The sequence below is a fragment of the Lathyrus oleraceus genome, chromosome 4 (assembly GCF_024323335.1).
Source record: "Lathyrus oleraceus cultivar Zhongwan6 chromosome 4, CAAS_Psat_ZW6_1.0, whole genome shotgun sequence".
Taxonomy (NCBI): Eukaryota; Viridiplantae; Streptophyta; class Magnoliopsida; order Fabales; family Fabaceae; genus Lathyrus; species Lathyrus oleraceus.
The window spans coordinates 116,721,440-116,743,390 of record NC_066582.1 but is presented as its reverse complement, the minus strand read 5'-3'; the positions used below and the strand labels follow the sequence as shown (position 1 = coordinate 116,743,390).

The 21,951-nt window shown below is 38.9% G+C and overlaps 1 long non-coding RNA gene across 1 annotated transcript; it reads left to right on the top strand.

Annotated features, from left to right (window-relative positions):
• Window positions 1–19,943: 19,943 nt before the first annotated feature.
• On the top strand, window positions 19,944–21,498 carry LOC127135264 (uncharacterized). Its single transcript, XR_007808490.1, has 2 exons — window positions 19,944–20,204; window positions 20,810–21,498. It is a non-coding gene; the product is annotated as an uncharacterized LOC127135264 (long non-coding RNA).
• Window positions 21,499–21,951: the final 453 nt, after the last annotated feature.

Sequence of the window (21,951 nt, the reverse complement as noted above, 5' to 3'; positions counted from 1 at the left end):
CTTGGGAAAGCGATAGCGACTCCTCCGATGATGAAAGTTCTAGTGATGAAGATGAAAATGCAAATCTATGTCTCTCTGCTCATCAAAAGAACAAAAAGAAACAGGTACGACATGCTAAATATGAAAAATCCTCTAGTATGTCTCATCACGAATTGCAAACTGCTTTTGATACTTTACACTATGAAGCGAAAGAGGCCTTTAAAAGGCTTGCCTCAAACAAGAATTTTTTTTCTCATTTGGAACATAAAATTCAAGAATCCGAACGGAAACTTGAGGCACTTAAAGCTTCTATAGTGGAAAGCACAAAAACAAGTTATGAGGACCTTAGAAGTAGAATGATGAACTTTGGGTGTGATACTTGTTACATTTGGCAAGGTGAAGTAAGAAACCTAAAGGCCAAGCTTGACAAGGCTCTTGAGCCAAAGATTACTTTTGCTATCGACAAATCAAACTTTCGAAAAAGTATGGTTAATCCATATCAAAAATATAAATATGTCATAAAGGATGAAGATAGCAAAAGCAATCTAAATGTAAATTTCTCTTGTCTCTATTGTTGTAAGAAAGGCCACTCCATTGCTAAATGTAGATTTAGGAGATTTTTAGTTCCTAAAGGCATTTATCAATGGATGCCCAAATGCAACCATTTCGTTCCTCACCACTCAGGACCCAATAAGCAATTGGGTACCTTCTCCTGTTAATTATCTTGTCACAGGTATAATGCCTCGAGACTACCGAGAGAAGATGGGTTCTCGACAGTGGATGCTCAAGGCACATGTCAGGTGACATATCTCTCTTCATTGACTTTGTGGCTAAGAAGAAGGGATATGTAACTTATGGTGACAACAACCGTGGAGCAATACTTGGTAAAGGTAGTGTAGGTAACCCGTCTTCCACTACTATCTCTGATGTATTGCTTGTCGAAGGTCTTAAACACAATCTACTTAGCATCAGTCAATTATGTGACAAAGGATACAATGTATCGTTTTCAAAAGATTGTTGCAAAATTGTACATAATGATGATAAGAAGAGTATGTTTAATGGCCTGCGTGTGAACAATGTCTATATGCTTGACTTAAATGAAGTATCGTTAACAAGTGACAAATGTCTTGTAACAATGAGTGAAGATTCATGGTTATGGCATAGGCGTTTAACACATGTTAACTTTGACTTACTTAACAAAGTAGTCTCAAAAGATCTAGTCCTAGGTCTCCCCAAAATTAAGTTCACCAAGGATCACCTTTGTGATGCTTGTCAAAAAGGGAAGCAAACGAGGATCTCATTTAAATCCAAAAATATCGTTTCTACAACGAGACCTCTCGAGCTTCTTCATATGGATTTATTTGGGCCATCTAGGATTAAAAGTCTAGGAGGAAACTATTACGGTTTCGTAATAGTGGACGACTTTTCTCGATTTTGTTGGACTATTTTCTTAGTAAGCAAGAGCGATACGTTCGCCGCCTTTGAAAGATTTTCTAAGCTTTCCCAAAATAAACTAAATACAAACATTGTTGCAATTAGAAGCGATCATGGGGGTGAGTTCGAAAATCACTTGTTTGAAGAATATTGCGGTAACCATGGTATTGATCATAACTTCTCCGCTCCACGTACTCCTCAACAAAATGGGGTTGTGGAGCGTAAAAATCGAATTTTGGAAGAATTAGGAAGAACAATGATCAATGAAAGTGGCTTACCGAAATATTTTTGGGCCGACGCCATTAGTACGGCTTGTTATGTTCTGAATAGGGTGCTCATTCGCCCCACTCTAAACAAAACACCGTATGAACTTTTAAAAGGGCGAAAGCCAAATGTTTCTCACTTACATGTTTTTGGTTGCAAATGTTTTGTATTGAACAATGGAAAGGAAAACTTTGGGAAATTCGATTCCAAGGCCGACGAAGGTATCTTCCTCGGATACTCTCAATCTAGCAAAGCATATAGAATTTACAACAAACGATTACTTGCTGTAGAAGAGTCTGTACATGTCACTTTTGATGAATCCAATCCGAGAAACGTCGGAAAGGGTAGTGTTTTTCATGGTGCAGGTACATCTACCGAAGACATACTCAAAGGTGGCGAGCCGGCGATTGATCAACCCGACTTAGTCAAAATTGAGGAGGACAAAGATGTACAACATGAGGAAACCGAGGTAGTTCATCCGCCTTCAAACGATGATCTCCCTCAAGCTTGGAAGTCTTCCAAAGACCATCCAATCGACAACATTCTCGGAGATATCTCAAAGGGTGTAACAACTCGATCTAAGCTAAGTAATTTCTGTTATCACTTCGCTTTCGTTTCGCAGATGGAACCTAAAAACCCTAAAGAAGCCCTACTCGATGAACACTGGTTTTTATCAATGCAGGAGGAACTTAATCAGTTCTGTAGGTGTTTAATTGGCTGCATTGTATGGTAAAACACTAATGTCTTGACTGATGTCATGACATGTATATGTAACTACATTGTAGTTACTGCAGGACTAGCTAACACAGGATTATTGAATGCTGTGACATTCATACCTGTCAACAGATACTAAGGAACAGAAGCTCTGTTAGAACTTAGTATTCACTTGCAGTCTGGTTATCAAGGAAGAACCAGACCTGGCATAAGGCCTACTGATTGAATGTCAAACTGGATGTTGTGACATTCATCATTGACAGCAGCTACTGAAGATTGGGCAGAGTGGTGTTCTGCTATACTTCAGCATATTAGTTAGTTTGTTCTTCAAGAGAATTACAGAACTAACCTAAGGCCAACTGTGTAAATGTTAAGTTGGACACTTTGACATTTACTAATGTAATCTGGTACTGTAGTATGGTCATATTGATCATGTACAGGTCAGCAGATTTGTACAGTCTGTTTTCTGGGAAAACAGACTCAGCATATGGACCTTGATGTCAAGCTGAATGTCGTGACATTCATGCCTGACAGCATATGCTAAATTGTAGGTTGTTCAGTTTTCTGTTACAGCTTTCTCAGGCTATTCTTTAGGAAGTCAACAGCTTAGAGAAAATTCAGGAAATCAACAACCAAGCTACATTCAATGAACCTAACAAATAGCCTATTTGTTAGCAACCTAAATATTGAATTTGAGGGAACGTATGTGACCTAAAGTTCAGGAAAATACAGGTGCAAAAGCCCAGATGCTGCAATATAAAAAGGAAGGCATTCCTCCATTCAGTTTCAGGGATTTTGAGGCGTGAAGATTTAGTGTGTCCATCTTACTTCACTGCTGTATTTTTGTGAGTCTAGAATTAGACGTATCTTATAAGCCAAGTCATTATCAAATAGATGATTGCTTTGGCATAGGGTGTTCATTGAGTTGTAAGTGTTGTGTCACTCAAAGCTTTTAAGCGTGAGTGCTGTGTATCTTGGTTTAAGCTGTGAAGCATAACCAAGAGTTGTTTTTGAAGTGTGACTTCAAAGTGTTTTTAATATCACTGAGGTGATTGAGGGGGAGTGAGTAGGAACTCTGATCTTAGGTTAAGATTGAAATTGCATTGGGTAGGGATTAAGTGATAAGTTGTAAACGGGTGAGTTTAGCTTTGAATTGATACTACTAATAGTGGATTTCCTCCCTGGCTTGGTAGCCCCCAGATGTAGGTCATGTTGGACTGAACTGGGTGAACAATTACTTGTGTTATTTACTGCACTTATAATTAAGTTCTGCATAATCCCTGTCTGTGCAGAATTGGATGTCATAACAACCAGTGTGACATTCAAAGTCTGATAACTAGAATTTCAATTGGCATCAGAGCAGGCACCCTGCCTGTGAAGTTCTGGGTGAGATCTAGGGAAGTTACTTTCTAGTACCATGGACAAGGACTTAGGACACTCAAATAGACCACCCATGTTGGATGGCTCTAATTATGATGACTGGAAGCCTCGTATGATAGCCTTCTTAAGGTCTCTAGACAGCAAAGTCTGGAGAGCTGTCAACAAAGGATGGGAACATCCAATGAGGACAGGTGAAGATGGAGTCAGTGTGCAGATTCCTGAAGAAGAGTGGGACAAGGAGCAAGAGGCACTAGCTCTTGGAAATTCCAAGGCCTTGAATGCATTGTTCAATGGAATCAGCAAGAACATCTTCAGACTAGTGCACCATTGTGAACTAGCTAAGGAAGTTTGGGATACCCTCAAGGTAACTCATGAAGGTACTTCCAAGGTGAAGATGTCAAAACTTCAGATGCTGACAACCAAGTTTGAAAATCTGAGGATGAAAGAGGATGAGACTATTCATGACTTCCACATGAATATTCTTGAAATTGCAAACACCTCTGGTGGACTAGGTGAGAAAATGACCGAAGAGAAACTTGTAAGAAAGATTCTCAGGTCCTTGCCTAAGAGGTTTGCTATGAAGGTCACTGCCATAGAGGAGGCTCAGGACATCAGCAATATGAAGGTAGATGAGCTCATTGGTTCTCTCCAAACCTTTGAAATGGGCTTAGGTGAGTATGCTGAGAAGAAGAAAAGCATAGCCTTTGTATCTAATGCTGAAGAGGAGGCAGAAGAAGGATATACTGGAGGTGATGAAAGTATATCAGAAGCCTTAGCCATGCTTGGAAGGCAATTCAACAAGTTCATGAAGAAGATTGATCAAAGAGGTAGACCCAATGTCAAGAACATCCCGTCTGACATTAAGAAAAGATCAACTTCTGAAGAAAAGTTCAACCATGGGAAGGGAATCCAGTGTCATGGTTGTGAAGGGTATGGACACGTCAGAGCTGAATGTCCTACTTACCTCAAATTGCAAAATAAGGGGCTAGCTATCACATGGTCTGAAGGAGATTCTGAAAGTGAATCTGAAGGAGAATCTGCCAAACATGTCACTGCACTAACTAGTGTGTGTGTCTCTGAAGATGACACAAGTGCAGATGAGCTGACCTTTGATGAACTTGCTGCAGCATATAAGAAGCTGTGTACCACCAGTGCAGAAGTACGTGCACAAGGTGAAAAGCACAAGAAACTCATCAAGGAACTGGAAGATGAGAGACAGAAACAACTGTCTGCCATAGAAGGGCTGAATGATGAGATAGCCCTGCTGACCTCCAAGCTGAGCCAGATGACCAAATCCATCAGAATGATGAATAAGGGAACTGACACCTTGGAAGAAATCCTAAAGGTGGGACAGCTGTCTGGAACCAAATCTGGGCTAGGATTTAGAAAAAGAGCTGAACACAAACGCCCAAAGGCTAAAGTTCAGAAGTTCAAGCAGATGTCACAACCGATGTCTCAACATCGAGGAGCTAGGATGAATGATCATCAGAAGAGGATATTCCAGAATTTGCGGTGTCACCACTGTGGCAGGCTTGGACATATAAAAGCCTTCTGCTACTGGATTCATGGCTTCCCTAACAGAGCCTCACCTGTCAGACCTAAGCATAACACACGCAAGCGATGTGTTCCCATTAAGAAGCAACAATGGTATGCTAGGATAGCACACACTGCCCTAAGGGCTTCTTCCAGAGAAGACTGGTACTTTGACAGTGGATGCTCAAGACATATGACTGGTATGGAAAATCTACTGGTAGACATTCAACCTCACACCACCAGCTATGTGACTTTTGGTGATGGTGCCAAAGGAAAAATCAGAGGTGTGGGCACACTGGACTGTTCTGGAGTGCCAAAACTGAACAAGGTGCTGTTAGTAAGAGGACTCACTGCAAACCTCATCAGTATAAGTCAGCTGTGTGATCAAGGTTTTCATGTTCAGTTTACGAAGGAGCAGTGCATTGTGACAAATGGTGACAATCAGGAAGTTATGAGAGGAACCAGGTCCAAAGACAACTGCTATCTGTGGGAACCTGACCTCTCTAACTTTTCCACAACGTGCTCCTCAGCCAAGGAAGAACAGGAGGTGAAGCTGTGGCATAGAAGACTTGGACATCTCCACTTACGTGGAATGAAGAAGATCATATCCAAGGAAGCAGTCAGAGGAATGCCAAAGCTTCTGATTGATGAAGGTAGAGTCTGTGGAGAATGCCAAGTGGGCAAGCAAACCAAGATGTCACACCCAAAGCTGGGACATTCCACAACCTCCAGAGTTCTGGAACTGCTGCACATGGACCTAATGGGACCTATGCAGGTGGAAAGTCTTGGAGGGAAGAAGTATGCCTACGTGGTGGTTGATGACCATTCCAGATACACGTGGATAAACTTCATCAGAGAGAAGTCAGATACATTTGATGTCTTCAAGGATCTGTGCATAAGACTTCAAAGAGAAAAGGACAGCTGTGTGGTCCGGATTAGAAGTGATCATGGCACTGAGTTCAAGAATTCCAAGTTTGATGAGTTCTGCTCATCTGAAGGAATAAGCCATGAGTTCTCCTCCCCTATAACTCCTCAGCAGAATGGAATAGTTGAAAGAAAAAATAGAACTATTCAAGAATCTGCCAGAGCAATGATTCATGCAAAGAAGCTCCCTATGCACTTTTGGGCTGAAGCAATGAATACGGCGTGCTATGTTCACAACAGAGTCACCTTGAGAAAAGGAACCTCCTACACTCTGTATGAAATATGGAAGGGTAGAAAACCCACTGTGAAGTACTTTCATATTTTTGGAAGTAAATGCTACATTCTCACAGATCGTGAACAGAGAAGGAAGCTAGATCCCAAAAGTGATGAAGGCGTATTTCTGGGATACTCCACGAACAGCAGAGCCTATAGAGTGTTCAACTACAGGACCAATGTCCTGATGGAATCCATAAATGTCATTGTGGATGATAAAGAGGAAGGAACCGATGTCATGGAGGATGTTGAAACATTCCTTGATAGTCCAACTGACAGTCCAGTCAAGCCTGAAGAAGTACAGGAACCTCCTCCTGAATGTGAAGTAGAAGCACCTGCCAAAGTGCCATCTATCAGAATTCAGAAAGACCACCCTAAGGATCTTATCATAGGGGATCCCACCAGTGGTGTAACTACCAGGTCAAGGGGAATAAACTCAAATTCCTGCTTTGTTTCCAAGGTTGAACCAAAGAATGTGAAAGAAGCCCTGACTGATGAATACTGGATCATTGCCATGCAAGAGGAACTCGAGCAGTTCACAAGGCATGAAGTATGGGAGCTGGTTCCAAGACCTGAAGGGTCCAACATCATTGGTACCAAGTGGATCTACAAAAACAAATCTGATAAGAAAGGAGTAATTACTAGAAATAAAGCAAGACTAGTAGCTCAAGGATACACTCAAGTTGAAGGAGTAGACTTTGATGAGACATTTGCTCCTGTGGCTAGACTTGAGTCCATCAGATTGCTGTTGGGGGTAGCATGCATCCTGAAGTTTAAGCTATTTCAAATGGATGTGAAGAGTGCATTCTTGAATGGCTACCTGAATGAAGAAGTCTATGTGGAACAACCCAAAGGGTTTAGTGATCCTAACCAACCTGAGCATGTATACAAGCTGAAGAAAGCCTTGTATGGGTTGAAGCAAGCACCCAGAGCTTGGTATGAAAGGTTAACCGAATTTCTGACCACAAATGGATACAGAAAGGGTGGCATAGATAAAACCTTGTTTGTGAAGGATGAGGAAGGCAAAATCATGATAGCTCAAATCTATGTGGATGATATAGTCTTTGGTGGAATGTCAGAACAAATGGTTAAAAAATTTGTTCACCAGATGCAATCTGAGTTTGAAATGAGTCTAGTGGGAGAACTGACCTATTTCCTTGGAATGCAAGTAAACCAAATGGAGGACTCCATGTTTCTCTCCCAAAGCAAGTATGCCAAGAACATAGTTAAGAAGTTTGGTATGGATCATGCCAGGCACAAGAGGACTCCAGCTCCTACGCATCTGAAGTTAACCAAGGATGATGGAGGACCCAGTGTTGATCAATGCCTGTACAGAAGCATGATAGGTAGTCTGCTGTATCTAACTGCAAGTAGACCTGACATTTCCTATGCAGTTGGAGTGTGTGCCAGATATCAAGCAGAGCCCAAGGTGAGTCACTTGAATCAAGTCAAAAGGATCCTCAAGTACATCAATGGGACATGTGACTATGGGATGCTGTACTCACATGGGTCTGAGCCTGTCCTATCTGGGTACTGTGATGCTGATTGGGCTGGAAGTGCTGATGACAGAAAAAGCACATCAGGTGGATGTTTCTTCTTAGGAGAAAACCTCATATCGTGGTTCAGCAAGAAGCAGAACTGTGTCTCTCTGTCCACTGCAGAGGCTGAATACATAGCGGCTGGAAGCAGTTGCTCCCAACTGGTTTGGATGAAACAAATGCTCACTGAGTACAATGTCACTCAAAATGTCATGACATTGTTCTGTGATAATCTCAGTGCCATCAACATCTCCAAGAATCCCATCCAACACAGCAGGACCAAACATATTGACATTAGGCACCACTTCATCAGAGATCTGGTGGAAGACAAGGTGATCACTTTGGAACATGTAGCCACGGATCTTCAACTGGCTGACATATTTACAAAGGCTCTGGATGCTACTCAGTTTGAAAACTTAAGGAGCAAACTGGGAATATGTCTTTCTGAGACATTATAGCAACCACTGATGTTTGGGATAAATTGTTTAATAGCTCTGCCTATTAAACGATTTGTACAAGACTATGATTGGTCAACATATCATAGCTATGCTGCGCGCAACAAGGGTGAATACAAGAGGGTAGGGGGACACCCTACAGAGAGAAGGCCTCTGTACCTGCAGGAGTTCAAGGATGCTGTTCATGCAGGAGTGGTTCTGGATGTCAGAAACAACATCATGGCATCTGATATGGTGGTACCTACTGTAAAGCAAAAGTGGGTGATCACTTGATCGAAGCTGTGAAGCAAGATCAAGTGGATGTGAACTTGGTTGAAACTGTGAAGTAAAACCAAGTCTGGAACTCTGTCATTGTGCTCTGACTATGTTGTTGGCTTTGGCAACATTTGTGACAAAAAGGGGGAGTAATAACCACCAATACCCCTGACAAACAGAGTGGGTCTCTACAACAGACTCTCATGACAGATCTGAAGATTCCCCCCTTGCAGCAGATGTTGAAGTTTAGGTGCAACTTCGAATATGTGTGTGCTGCTGTGCTGCTATGTGAAGTTTTTATTTAACTTCCATGTGTGTGAGTGTGCTGCCACTCTGAGTGTTTTAGCTAGTATTATTTCCTGCTAGGTGAGTGTTTCCGCTGCCATGAACTCTGTTATGGGGATCAAAGTGTTTTAGCCAAAAATTTGCCAAAGGGGGAGTTTGTAGGTGTTTAATTGGCTGCATTGTATGGTAAAACACTAATGTCTTGACTGATGTCATGACATGTATATGTAACTACATTGTAGTTACTGCAGGACTAGCTAACACAGGATTATTGAATGCTGTGACATTCATACCTGTCAACAGATACTAAGGAACAGAAGCTCTGTTAGAACTTAGTATTCACTTGCAGTCTGGTTATCAAGGAAGAACCAGACCTGGCATAAGGCCTACTGATTGAATGTCAAACTGGATGTTGTGACATTCATCATTGACAGCAGCTACTGAAGATTGGGCAGAGTGGTGTTCTGCTATACTTCAGCATATTAGTTAGTTTGTTCTTCAAGAGAATTACAGAACTAACCTAAGGCCAACTGTGTAAATGTTAAGTTGGACACTTTGACATTTACTAATGTAATCTGGTACTGTAGTATGGTCATATTGATCATGTACAGGTCAGCAGATTTATACAGTCTGTTTTCTGGGAAAACAGACTCAGCATATGGACCTTGATGTCAAGCTGAATGTCGTGACATTCATGCCTGACAGCATATGCTAAATTGTAGGTTGTTCAGTTTTCTGTTACAGCTTTCTCAGGCTATTCTTTAGGAAGTCAACAGCTTAGAGAAAATTCAGGAAATCAACAACCAAGCTACATTCAATGAACCTAACAAATAGCCTATTTGTTAGCAACCTAAATATTGAATTTGAGGGAACGTATGTGACCTAAAGTTCAGGAAAATACAGGTGCAAAAGCCCAGATGCTGCAATATAAAAAGGAAGGCATTCCTCCATTCAGTTTCAGGGATTTTGAGGCGTGAAGATTTAGTGTGTCCATCTTACTTCACTGCTGTATTTTTGTGAGTCTAGAATTAGACGTATCTTGTAAGCCAAGTCATTATCAAATAGATGATTGCTTTGGCATAGGGTGTTCATTGAGTTGTAAGTGTTGTGTCACTCAAGGCTTTTAAGCGTGAGTGCTGTGTATCTTGGTTTAAGCTGTGAAGCATAACCAAGAGTTGTTTTTGAAGTGTGACTTCAAAGTGTTTTTAATATCACTGAGGTGATTGAGGGGGAGTGAGTAGGAACTCTGATCTTAGGTTAAGATTGAAATTGCATTGGGTAGGGATTAAGTGATAAGTTGTAAACGGGTGAGTTTAGCTTTGAATTGATACTACTAATAGTGGATTTCCTCCCTGGCTTGGTAGCCCCCAGATGTAGGTCATGTTGGACTGAACTGGGTGAACAATTACTTGTGTTATTTACTGCACTTATAATTAAGTTCTGCATAATCCCTGTCTGTGCAGAATTGGATGTCATAACAACCAGTGTGACATTCAAAGTCTGATAACTAGAATTTCAAGTTCACTAGAAATGAGGTTTGGGACCTTGTCCCTCCTCCGCGAGATCATCGAGTAATCGGCACCCGATGGGTGTTTAGGAACAAGCTAGACGAAAACGGGGTAATAACCCGTAATAAGGCGCGTTTAGTCGCGCAAGGGTATAACCAAGAGGAAGGCATCGACTATGAGGAAACTTATGCGCCGGTTGCCCGACTCGAGGCTATACGCCTTCTCCTTGCTTTCGCTTGTGCGAAAGACTTTAAGCTATTCCAAATGGATGTCAAGAGTGCGTTCCTTAACGGTCACATAAATGAAGAGGTTTATGTCGCACAACCTCCGGGTTTCGAATCCCATGAGTATCCTGATCATGTTTATAAACTAAAAAGGGCTTTGTATGGTCTCAAACAAGCACCTAGAGCTTGGTATGAGAGACTAAGCAAATTCTTACTCGATCAAGGCTACTCAAGAGGAAAGGTTGACACAACCCTCTTCATTAAACGTCAAGGAAAGCACTTGATATTAGTGCAAATTTATGTAGATGATATCATATTTGGATCTACTAACATGAATCTTGTGAGAGAGTTTTCTGACCTTATGCAGGGCGAATTCGAGATGAGTATGATGGGGGAGCTCACATACTTTCTCGGTCTACAAATTAAACAGCTCAAAGAAGGAACTTTCGTGAGCCAAACAAAGTACTGTTTGGACCTTATCAAGAGATTTGACATGGCAAAAGCTAAGGCCATAGATACCCCCATGCCTACTTGTACAAACTTGAACAAAGATGAAGACGGTAAGGAAGTAGATGTAAAACGGTATAGAGGTATGATTGGTTCACTCCTTTATCTTACTGCTTCTCGTCTCGATATTATGTTTAGCATATGCATGTGCGCAAGATATCAATCATGTCCCAAGGAATGCCATTTAAAAGCCGTCAAACGAATACTTCGATACCTATCCGGTACTCCGAAATATGGACTATGGTATTCCAAAGGTAATGATTGTTCATTGGTAGGTTTTTCCGATTCCGACTTTGTCGGTTGCAAATCGGATAGGAAGAGCACCAGTGGCACTTGTCACTTATTTTCAAACTCTTTGGTCAGTTGGCATAGCAAGAAACAGGTTTCAGTTGCTTTGTCAACCGCCGAAGCGGAATACGTTGCCGCCGGTAGTTGTTGTGCCCAAATCCTATGGATTAAGCAACAACTATTGGATTTTAACCTCAAACTTGAACGTATTCCCATTTTTTGTGACAATACAAGTGCCATTAACCTGACCAAGAATCCTGTGCTACATTCCCGCACCAAACATATCGAAATTCGACACCACTTTCTTCGGGATCATGTAGAGAAAGGTGACATTGTGTTTGAACATGTCAATACTGAAAATCAACTAGCGGACATTTTCACAAAGCCGCTAGCCACTGAACCTTTCTTTCATATCCGCCAAGAACTTGGCATTCTCGATATTTCGGAACGGGCACTATAATCTGCTGTTTTACCTTATTCCATATAAGACTTAATCTTGTACTTCTAACAAATCACTGTTGTTGCAAGCACAAGTTTACCGTTCACCAAGTCACTCCGGCATCGAGGTGATACTGTTCCTCTCTCTCTCTCTCTCTGCAAAGTCTCATGATTAAAATAGTTATACCTCATAATGATGTTGTTTATATACACATGATATCTCTCTTTGGATGTTTATTGCTGTATGAATTGTTATTTATGCATCAAACCTGTCAACGCATGTGCTAAATAGTGAAAAATTGAAATTTGGACTGTATGAGTTGACCGCAGCAGGGCTATGGTCGACGCACGCTTAATAAATTTTGCATTTTCTCAAAAATCAAACAGTATGCGTCGACGCATACAGAGGTATGGTCGACGCATCGCTCGAAAATTTTGTTTTTCTGCAGAAAAATTTAAATCGTTTCATGCATCTTCATTTAAAATTCATCATTAAGTGTGCATTTACATTCCATCACCTTTCAAACTACCCATTACCTTGTAACTTGCATCTACCTAGTGGCTATTGTTCCTTGATCTTCCATCTTCCCAAAACCCTAACCTTTCCTCTATAAATAGGGAAAAACCTCTCTCTAGCAGAATCACTCTCAAAACCCCTTGCAAACCTTCACTCTATACCCAAACACTTAGCTTCAAACCTGCTCATATGGCTACCACATCACGCAGACCCTCCGGTAAGAGATCCCGAGAATCATCCGCCGCATCTCTTCCCATATCTGCTGTATCGCTCGTTCCACCCGCTCGCGTCGAAACTTTCAACAAAGATATCGGCAAAAGAGGAGTTGTGCAACAACATGCGTTCTACAAACTTACCGCCGAACGCATGCACCTCGCTGAAATCATGGCTCTGCTGCAGCATCAAGGCTTTCTCAACTTCTTGGAATGCAACACTAAATACAGTGAAGACTTAGTCCGAGTGTTCTACGCCGACCTTCATGACAACTTTCGCGGGCACAAGTTTCACTCCAGAATTGGCCCGACTAAGGTATCGCTTAAATCAAATATCTGGAACCAATATTTTGATATGTCTGTGGATGATGCTGAAAATCCTCTACCTGAGGTAACTGACTCTCACCAAATAGATGGCTACGAGTTTAAGAGTGCATTAAATGACATGCTGAAACGACCATATCCTGATCAGATTGTGAACAGTGACGCGTTCCCACGAACTGTCACTGCCGGCAAGCTGAAAGCCGGAGAACGGATTCTTCAGTGGATTGTCTCACGCATCCTGCGACCAAAGAAGGGCGGTCTCTCCAGAGTCGAACAGGCCGAGGTTCATCTCATTTACATTCTGAAAAATAAGAAGAAAATCAACTGGCCCTACTACATTGCCAGTAGAATGTTCAGTCTACGTGATTCCGGACGAGGAACGGCTCTTGCCTACGGATCCTTCATTCAAGAGGTCCTTACTGCAGCAAACGTTAATCATCCGTCTTTCCCGTATACTTCCATCTCATCTGACAAAGAGTTCAGCACAAAAACTATGTCTATGATGGGATATCTTTGGTGCGATGAGCGGAGAATGTATAAGTTTGTTCGAAGAGGAAATGTTCCTACAGATGATGACAGTGATGCAAGCGAAGAACAAGAAGATGAAGAGGAAAATGAAGAAGAGGAAGCCAGGCACGATTTTGATCACAATGGTGGAGATGATAGTCCTCCACCCGTTGACACTCATGACTACTCCGACTCCGCTTGGGTTCAGCAGTCGCATACAACTGAAGAAGATGTTCCACGCTGGGGTGGCTGGGGTGACTGGCAACATACGGGCTGGTCAACTCAACATCAATTCTACCGACCGTATCACCAAGATGATGAAGAATCTCCCCAGTCCCCTCCACAACAAGCAGACTCTTCAGAACTGATGGATATGATGCGAAATATGCAGATCGCTCAACAGTCCTTCATGCAAACTCAAGATGAGCGCTATGCTCATATTAATGAGCAACTTCAAGCCCAAAATGAGCGTCTCGACACCTTCTCTACAAGCATGAATGACCGGTATGCAGCCTTTTCGGCATCATTTGAACTTCAGGAGAAGTCGATCGACGAGAGTCTCAAGCATCTGAACGGTGTTACTGAATACCTATCATCTCTGGCTGACCCCTACAAAACCCCGGGCATTTGTTATCATCCAGGACATCGCCATTAGGACATAGACATTCATATGCACGTTGTAGTTTGACTGTTATTTCGGATGTATTCAATTCTCTATTTTACTTGTTCTTAATTAATGACTATTGCTCAGAAATGATATTCGTGTGATATTATTATCTGTGTGTGTTATTTCCTGTAAAATTTCCCTGTTATGTTGAATAATCATTCTGTGTCTCTTTTTGATGTTGTCAAAGGGGGAGAAAAGTGTACAAAGCAGGCAGCCAAAAATGCCCACAACTAACAGTCGCTTTCTGCAGATAGCCTTAGATTACAAAAGAAAGGGGGAGTGTGCAAAATGTGTCAATACCGCATGCTGTTTGTCACGTTGATTTATACAGGTTGTCATCATCAAAAAGGGGGAGTATGTAAAGACAAAGAGTCAGACAACATACGATCGCAAGTTTCGATGATGACAAAAGACCATCATGTACGTCTACAAACAAATGCTACACATTACTCATCATATCCTTTCCTACGCTTATCTAAACCTATTATAATTTTTAAGAACATATGTGGACAAAGTGTGATCATGACGAAATGCATGAAAATCACAAAACACAGATTTCTACAGATTTGAAGACTTTGAGTCGACCATAAGGGTCAGCTCAAAGCTCACGGGTCAGCGCAAAACTCAGCCAAATTGGAGATTGGTCAGCGCATGCGTGTTTGAGTCGACCATAAGGGTCGGCGCATAACTCACGGGTTAGCGCATAAAACCCTTGAGTCGACCAGAGGTCGGCGCATGGCATAATGATGCTATCCATGGGTCAGCGCATGAAACCTTGGGTCGATCATAGGGGTCGGCGCATTTCCCACGGCTCAGCGCACGCCGACCTATGGTCGACCGCTCGTGCGTAAACTCAGTTTTCTGAGTACTTTTCACTGTTTGAAAAGCTGTTATTTTTGGTTGGTTTGCCAGTTACTATAAATAGAAGTCAAAACACTTTTATCAACTAACATTTGTCAATTTGAATTCAAGTGTTCAAGGAAACAAGAAAGAGTGAAAAAGGTGTCCAAGATTCATCATCTTCATCTTCAACATTTCACAACACATCAACTGCACACAATTACTTTTGATGTGGTTCGTGATCGATTAAAGGTGATAAGGTTCGAAGCTGCGATTGGAGAATCCGGTTCGAGTTGAAGCTTGTGGCAGGTTCTTTCTTGAATAAAACCGTTAGGGTTTTGTCCTCCAATACCGGTTTGTGTTTGGGGGTTTTTGGACGAATTGCTTCATCAATATTCAGCTGAGCGAAGGTGATTGAGAAGAGGAAGTCTTCATCAGTCTAGTAGCGGATTCGGTGATATTGAAGTGAAGGATTCGGGTTCGAGTCGTTGTGTTTGAGATCAGCCGGGCCGAGGGTTTGAAGAACGGAAGATTCTTCAACAAAGGGGATGGAATCGGAGGTCTAGCAACAACGATCGAAGGTCTTGATTCATCTTGAATCAAGGAACAAGGATAGGAAGCATCATTCAACACATTGGAAGTTCTGTTGTTTACTTTCTTTGCAATCCTTGTATAAACGGTTAAATTTCACAGGTGATATCTAATTAATCATCTCAATTCTAATTTTAGAATTGAGGGCAGACGTACCCCGAAGCGAGGACGGCGGGGGAACTGCCTCATCAAATCTCTGTCTTCTTTAATTTTCTGCATAAGTGTTTTTCAGCTTAAAAATTAAGTGATTTTAGTTTAAGCAATTTTACCAAACGCTGATATAAGTTGAGTAAGTGATTAAGACTGCAGTTTGAATCCAAAGTACAATAGTATATTGTACTAGATAAATTTGAATTACTTACTCAACTCAAATATCACTTGGAGTGTTTATGCACACCAAGTGTTTGTTAATTTGCATAAGCCAAAGTTGTCTTAAGTTTACATCCAGTTTAATTTGGTATTTTGGATCATTGGAACAAGGCTTGCTAGTAAGTGAAATATATCACTGAGTGTGCAATTAGTGTAGTGATTTGTATTTCATTTTATCTCTAATCCATCAGCTTAACGCATATCCAGTTTTCCAATAACGGTTTGTTTTTAGACTAAAATTTTCCTCGGCTGCTTCCGCACTTAAAACAAATTTTCAAAACCAATTTTCTTTTAAATTGGTAGCCCCGACTCAAGTTTTTAATTGGGATCTATTCAACCCCCCCTTCTAGATCCGTGCCATAGTCTAACACATGTTAATGCGTTTCAATTAGTTCTTAATTCCCATTTTGGAAGTAATGGAAGTAATGAATTGTTAGAATTTAACCTTGAATTTTTAGAATTAATTTGGATTTTGATCATTAGATGCATTGTTAGAACTTTAATCTAATCTTTAGGATCAACTTTGTAGTTAGTTTCTAATCAATTAATATTCCATGCTCCCTTAAACTCTAGGCTCTTTTAGAATTAGGACCATGATTTTGATTTTTCTTAGAATTTAGGTTTAGAAATCCTTATACCTGATTCTCAACTGATTTCTCCATAACTGATTAAGTTGATCAAAGTTTTCTTTGATCGACTAAATCCTTTGACGTGTGCTTATTCCCTTAGTCTAGTCAAGTGATCAAAATTCTCTTGATCACTTGATAAGATTAGTCCCTTGTGCTAGAGCTGCATCGAATCTCACCTCAACTCAAGACTTCACACTTCAATCAAGTCAAGACATTGCAGACAGACTAGAGATTGAATTATTGTACAAGCACAACAAAAGTTCCTTTTCAAAACTTGTCAATCATGATGAGAGTTGCATGTCACGAGCCTTAAGCAACAAAGAAGGATGAGAGGGAATTTTTCCTACCCTTGTCTAGAGTACCTCTGCATACGGGGCATAGACCCTAGTTATTCAGAGTATTCGTCTCCATTCATAGACTTTAGTGCAATTTCGAATCAAACGATTGACAATTATACTTCTACACATGCAACACTTCAATATTGCAAAACTACTTCATTAACAATACTCTTTTCTTTTGACCAAACATTGCATTTTTTGAACTTCCATACATTATTTGGGTTAAATGCCTATCTCTGAATCAATTTATTCATTCACTTCCCTATGTAGCCTCATGCTTTGGCAAACATCATGCACTTCCCTGTGGAGCCTCATGTTCTGGAAAACCCTTTTATTTTATTTTTTCCTTGTGGAGCTTCATGCTCTGAAAACTTTCATGCATGGCCCTGTGGAGCTTCAAGCTTTGGAAACTTTCATGCATTGCCCTGTGGAGTATCATACTCTAGAAACTCTCTTATTTTTCCCTTTGGAGTCTCATACTCTGGAAACTCTCATGCATTACCCTATGAAATTACATACTCTGGTAACTTTCATTCATTTTCCTGTGGAGCTTCATACTCTGACAACCCCCTTTGTAGGTCTTGATCCTTGGATCTAGGCAAAATTATACATTTCTGTATTAGTCGCATTCTTTGATTCAAATATAATCCTTTATGGATTCAAACAATACACCCTTGGTTCAAACTGTAATTTCAATAACATTCTTTCATTACAAACAACACTTTTAATTCCAGCATTTCTCTTTCTTTTCTATTTCAATCAACTTTTTCTTTTCCTCTTGACACTTGAACTTTTTGCAAAATAGATTTTCTTTTCTTTTCATAAAATAACTTTTATAATTTGTTTCTTAGCAGTCAAACTAAAATCTTGGAGCATCCGACCTAGGATCAATTCAGTTAAGATCCACACACTTCTAAGATACGATTATAACTGTCCACTAAAATTAATCAACAAATCTGTATTTTCTATCATGAACTACGAAGCTCTGATTTTCTCATTGCACTATGAGGATACGTACACACGAGGATTCGAATCCTTGGCGAGCACATTAATTATTAAACCTTTTTCCCCTTTTATCTTTTGCAAGTAATCTTTAGATAATAACACAATTCGAGCAAAGAATAATCAAAATGGTTTCTATTGAGTACAACGAATGTGGGGGGTGTTAATACTTTTCCCCTACATAATCGACTTTCTTATCCATTTCTCTTCTCACTGGGTTTTATCGATTTTTCCCATTCCTTACCCATTTTGCTGAGTAAATTATATTATCACTTAATAACTCAAAACACACAACAACTCAATTTTCCTAATCAGCTCATAAAATTACTCAAAACATAAAGACAGAGTAATAGTTATATTTCATACTCACGACTCACCAAATGGGTAACAACCCTTATCTTCTACTCAACAAAGTCCTCAGAGGAACTCTAAACAACTCTATAACAATCTCTTCAACTCCAAAATAACTCTAAAGTGTTCAAACGGAAATCCTTGCATATAAAGATAACTCTTATGAACTTTATAGGTTGGTGACCTGACTTAAATAAAAATAAAACAACTCTAAGGTCACAATTGACTCTCAACTTGTCAAAAGGGTAGTGGTGGAAGGTCACGAAAACCATCAACTACTCAAAACTCAACCTTCTTGATTCAACTAGATCAATCACTCGATTGAAACTCTAAAATAGAATTCCTGACTTCAAAATAGCACCAAAAATTATAGACTTATGATAAAATTATGAAATTCTTCAGTTTGGTATTTCTTTAAATCCACTTTCTAACGCCACTGACCGCACCTGAAATGGACCTACAAAACTCAAGTTACGTATGAAACACGATGACCAATGCATGATTGAAATTGACTACGCCTCAGGTATAAAAGCTAGGAAACTACTATGGTTGTAGAATTCCTAGACCTAATTTCCCCACTTTAAAAGAAATATTATTGTGTTAGCTTTCTAACGCAATTGAAGACACCTCAAACAGACTTACAAAACTCAAGTTATGCATGAAATAAGACAATCAATCCCCTTTTATGTCTACCTGCGATTTTTTTTTGTGTTTCTCTCCCTATTGAACATATTTGAAACTCACTTATTTCACCTATTTGTGTTCTAACCGCCCTAGAAAATACACAAATAAGCAGCACTATTGAAAGGCCGCAAAAATTAGGGGAAATTAGCCATTTGGGATTTTTCATGAAAAATAGGCCATTCGGGATTTGGTTATTGACTGCTCCGAAAAAATAACAATTACACAGTAAAATAGATTAAAATCATATTATGCACAAAAATTCCTAAAGATGAACAACCACAAATAAATAGCAACAATATCAGCAATATCAACCATATCATTCATGGATTCAAACAATTCAATTCACTATAATATAATCAAATTGTTAATTCAAAATATTATATATTTTTATTATTTATAAAATAAATTATATATTTGAATAACTATTCGTTATGACTTGCTCACTAAGTTAGTAATTTTAAAATATTATATTATATTATTTATCAATAAACTATTTTATTTTTTATCTAGAAATAGTAAATTCAATGATACATAAAATTTAAAAAATGGTCAAAGTACTTTAATATTTTGGCAGATAAGGACAAACAAAAATTATGAACATTTGAAAAAAGAAAAAATAGACAACCATTTCTTTGTTCTTGTTATGCTATTTACAATTTGACCATTGTGTTTTCAACATATGAATCAGCAAAAAAATTCACCTTTTGAGTTGTAAGCTTAAATTATGAATGAATTGGGAATTGAAAAAGGAAAAAAAATATCCTTTTTAAAATTATTGATGACAATTATTAATATGAAAAAGAGAAATAAAAAGGAAGAATTTTTATTGATTTTTTTTATAGGAATTTTTTACTATTTAAAGGGTGTTTGAGGAATCATTTTTTGTGTGTTTTTTTTTGGATTTGAGGTTTGAGGAATCATTTTTGTATGTTTTTTTTTAATTTGAGATTCTGCAATGATGGAGCAAGGTCGGAGTAGTTTAAACTCTATACCTTCTTTTCTATCTAAGACTTATATGATGGTCAATGATCATACAACTGATACCATTATTTCGTGGAGTTCTACCCATAGAAGTTTCGTTGTTTGGATTCAATATGATTTTTCGAAGGATTTGTTGCCCATATTCTTTAAGCATAACAAATTCTCGAGTTTTGTCAGACAACTTAACACCTATGTAAGGAAATTTAATGTACTTAGAATTTTCATTACTTTGATAGGTTGATTGATTATTTTGTTAATGATGCTTGTTTAGTTCTTTTTAATCATTGCCATTAAAGTTTTTTATTGTTGAATGAACTCTGTTATGGTTTTTGATTTGATGGTAATTTAAAAAAAAATATTTATGGATTTATTAACTTCGATCGACTTATTTGAGCTTGTTAACTTCGATCGACTTATTTGAACTTGATTACTTCCATTAACACTTGTAAAAAAAAACTACAAGCTTTTGAAAATTATGTTTTGTTATAGAAATAGCTTATAAATAAACTTATATGATAATCTCTTATGTTAGAAGCACTTGATTAAGATTATCCAAACATGGCTTTGTTTGTAAAAAGCGGTTAACTAAGGCGTTTTAGATTGCTTGAAATATGTTATGGCTTTTCATTTGATTATGGATTTGGATTTGGGGTGATAACTTTGATACACAATTGTTTATCTCAATCATTCGATTTCAAATTGATTGTCGAGATCTAAATAGAGTTTCTTATTTTTCTTGTTATTATTTTGTTTTTTAATTTATTTATTGAACTGTGTTATGGTTTTTGGTTTGATCAGGGATTTAGAAAGGTTGGTCAAGAACAATGGGAATTCACAAATGAAGATTTTGTAAAAGATCAACCAAATCTCATAAAAAATATCTATAGGGGAGATGATATTTTGGCCATTATGTGCCTAATACTCATAGCCAATGGGCGGCGGCTTCTGGTGTTAGTGTTGTTGCTGCTCCATTAACAGAATCAGAGTGGTGGAATTTTAAAGCTCAGATTGAAAAACTTAGAAATGAAAAAGAACAACTACTTATGGAACATCAGAGGCAGCAAGAGGAGGGGAATCAAAATGAGATATAGTTACATTACTCGAAGGATCGTTTGCAACAATTGGAATTGAATCAACAAAGTTTGCTCTCTTTTATTGGTTAGGTGTTACAAAAATCAGTGGAAGAGGCAAGTCTCCAGCAATCTACAGTAAACACGAGGAGGAAACGAAGTTATATAGGAAATAGTCCCTATAATAATTTAGCTAGCATTGAAATTCAGAAGGAAACTTTGGAAGAGTTATCTAGAGCAAACACTGAGAGTGCGTCTGTTCTCAGTATAAACATGGAGCAATTAGATCTGTTTGAGTCATCTTTGACGTTTTGGGACAATATTGTAAATTTTTGAGAATTATGTTTGTATTAAAGAGATGTGTGACACCCTTGGTGTTTAAAAATGTTTTATTTTTATGAATTTAATTAAGTAAGAGTTGTGGAGTCTTAGGGTGTTACAATTTACAGCATGTTCTTTCTTTGATTTTTCATTGTTGAATTTGCTAGTAGCGTTTAAAGAGATGGTTTAACTTCTACTAGGATAATCAAAATTAGTAAAGTCAATTACACATTTATTATTTGATAATCCTTGACTACTTAACACATTTTCTAAACCAAATTGACATTTTTCATATTTCATGATTACTTGGAATTGGAAGCATTAAAAGCTATTGAGAATTTATGTGAGGTAAGGCTCCTACAAAACAATTGTTATTCAATCTCGAAATCGAAAGAAACACACATAGAAACCATAGTAAATATAGAAAAAAGAACAAAGAGCCGAAAGGCTTGATCTAGAAGAGTCTTATGTCTCAAAGCAAATAAACATGGCAAAAGGAATATAGCCATTTAGCTAGAGTCTTATGGGAACAACAATTGTGACACGCTG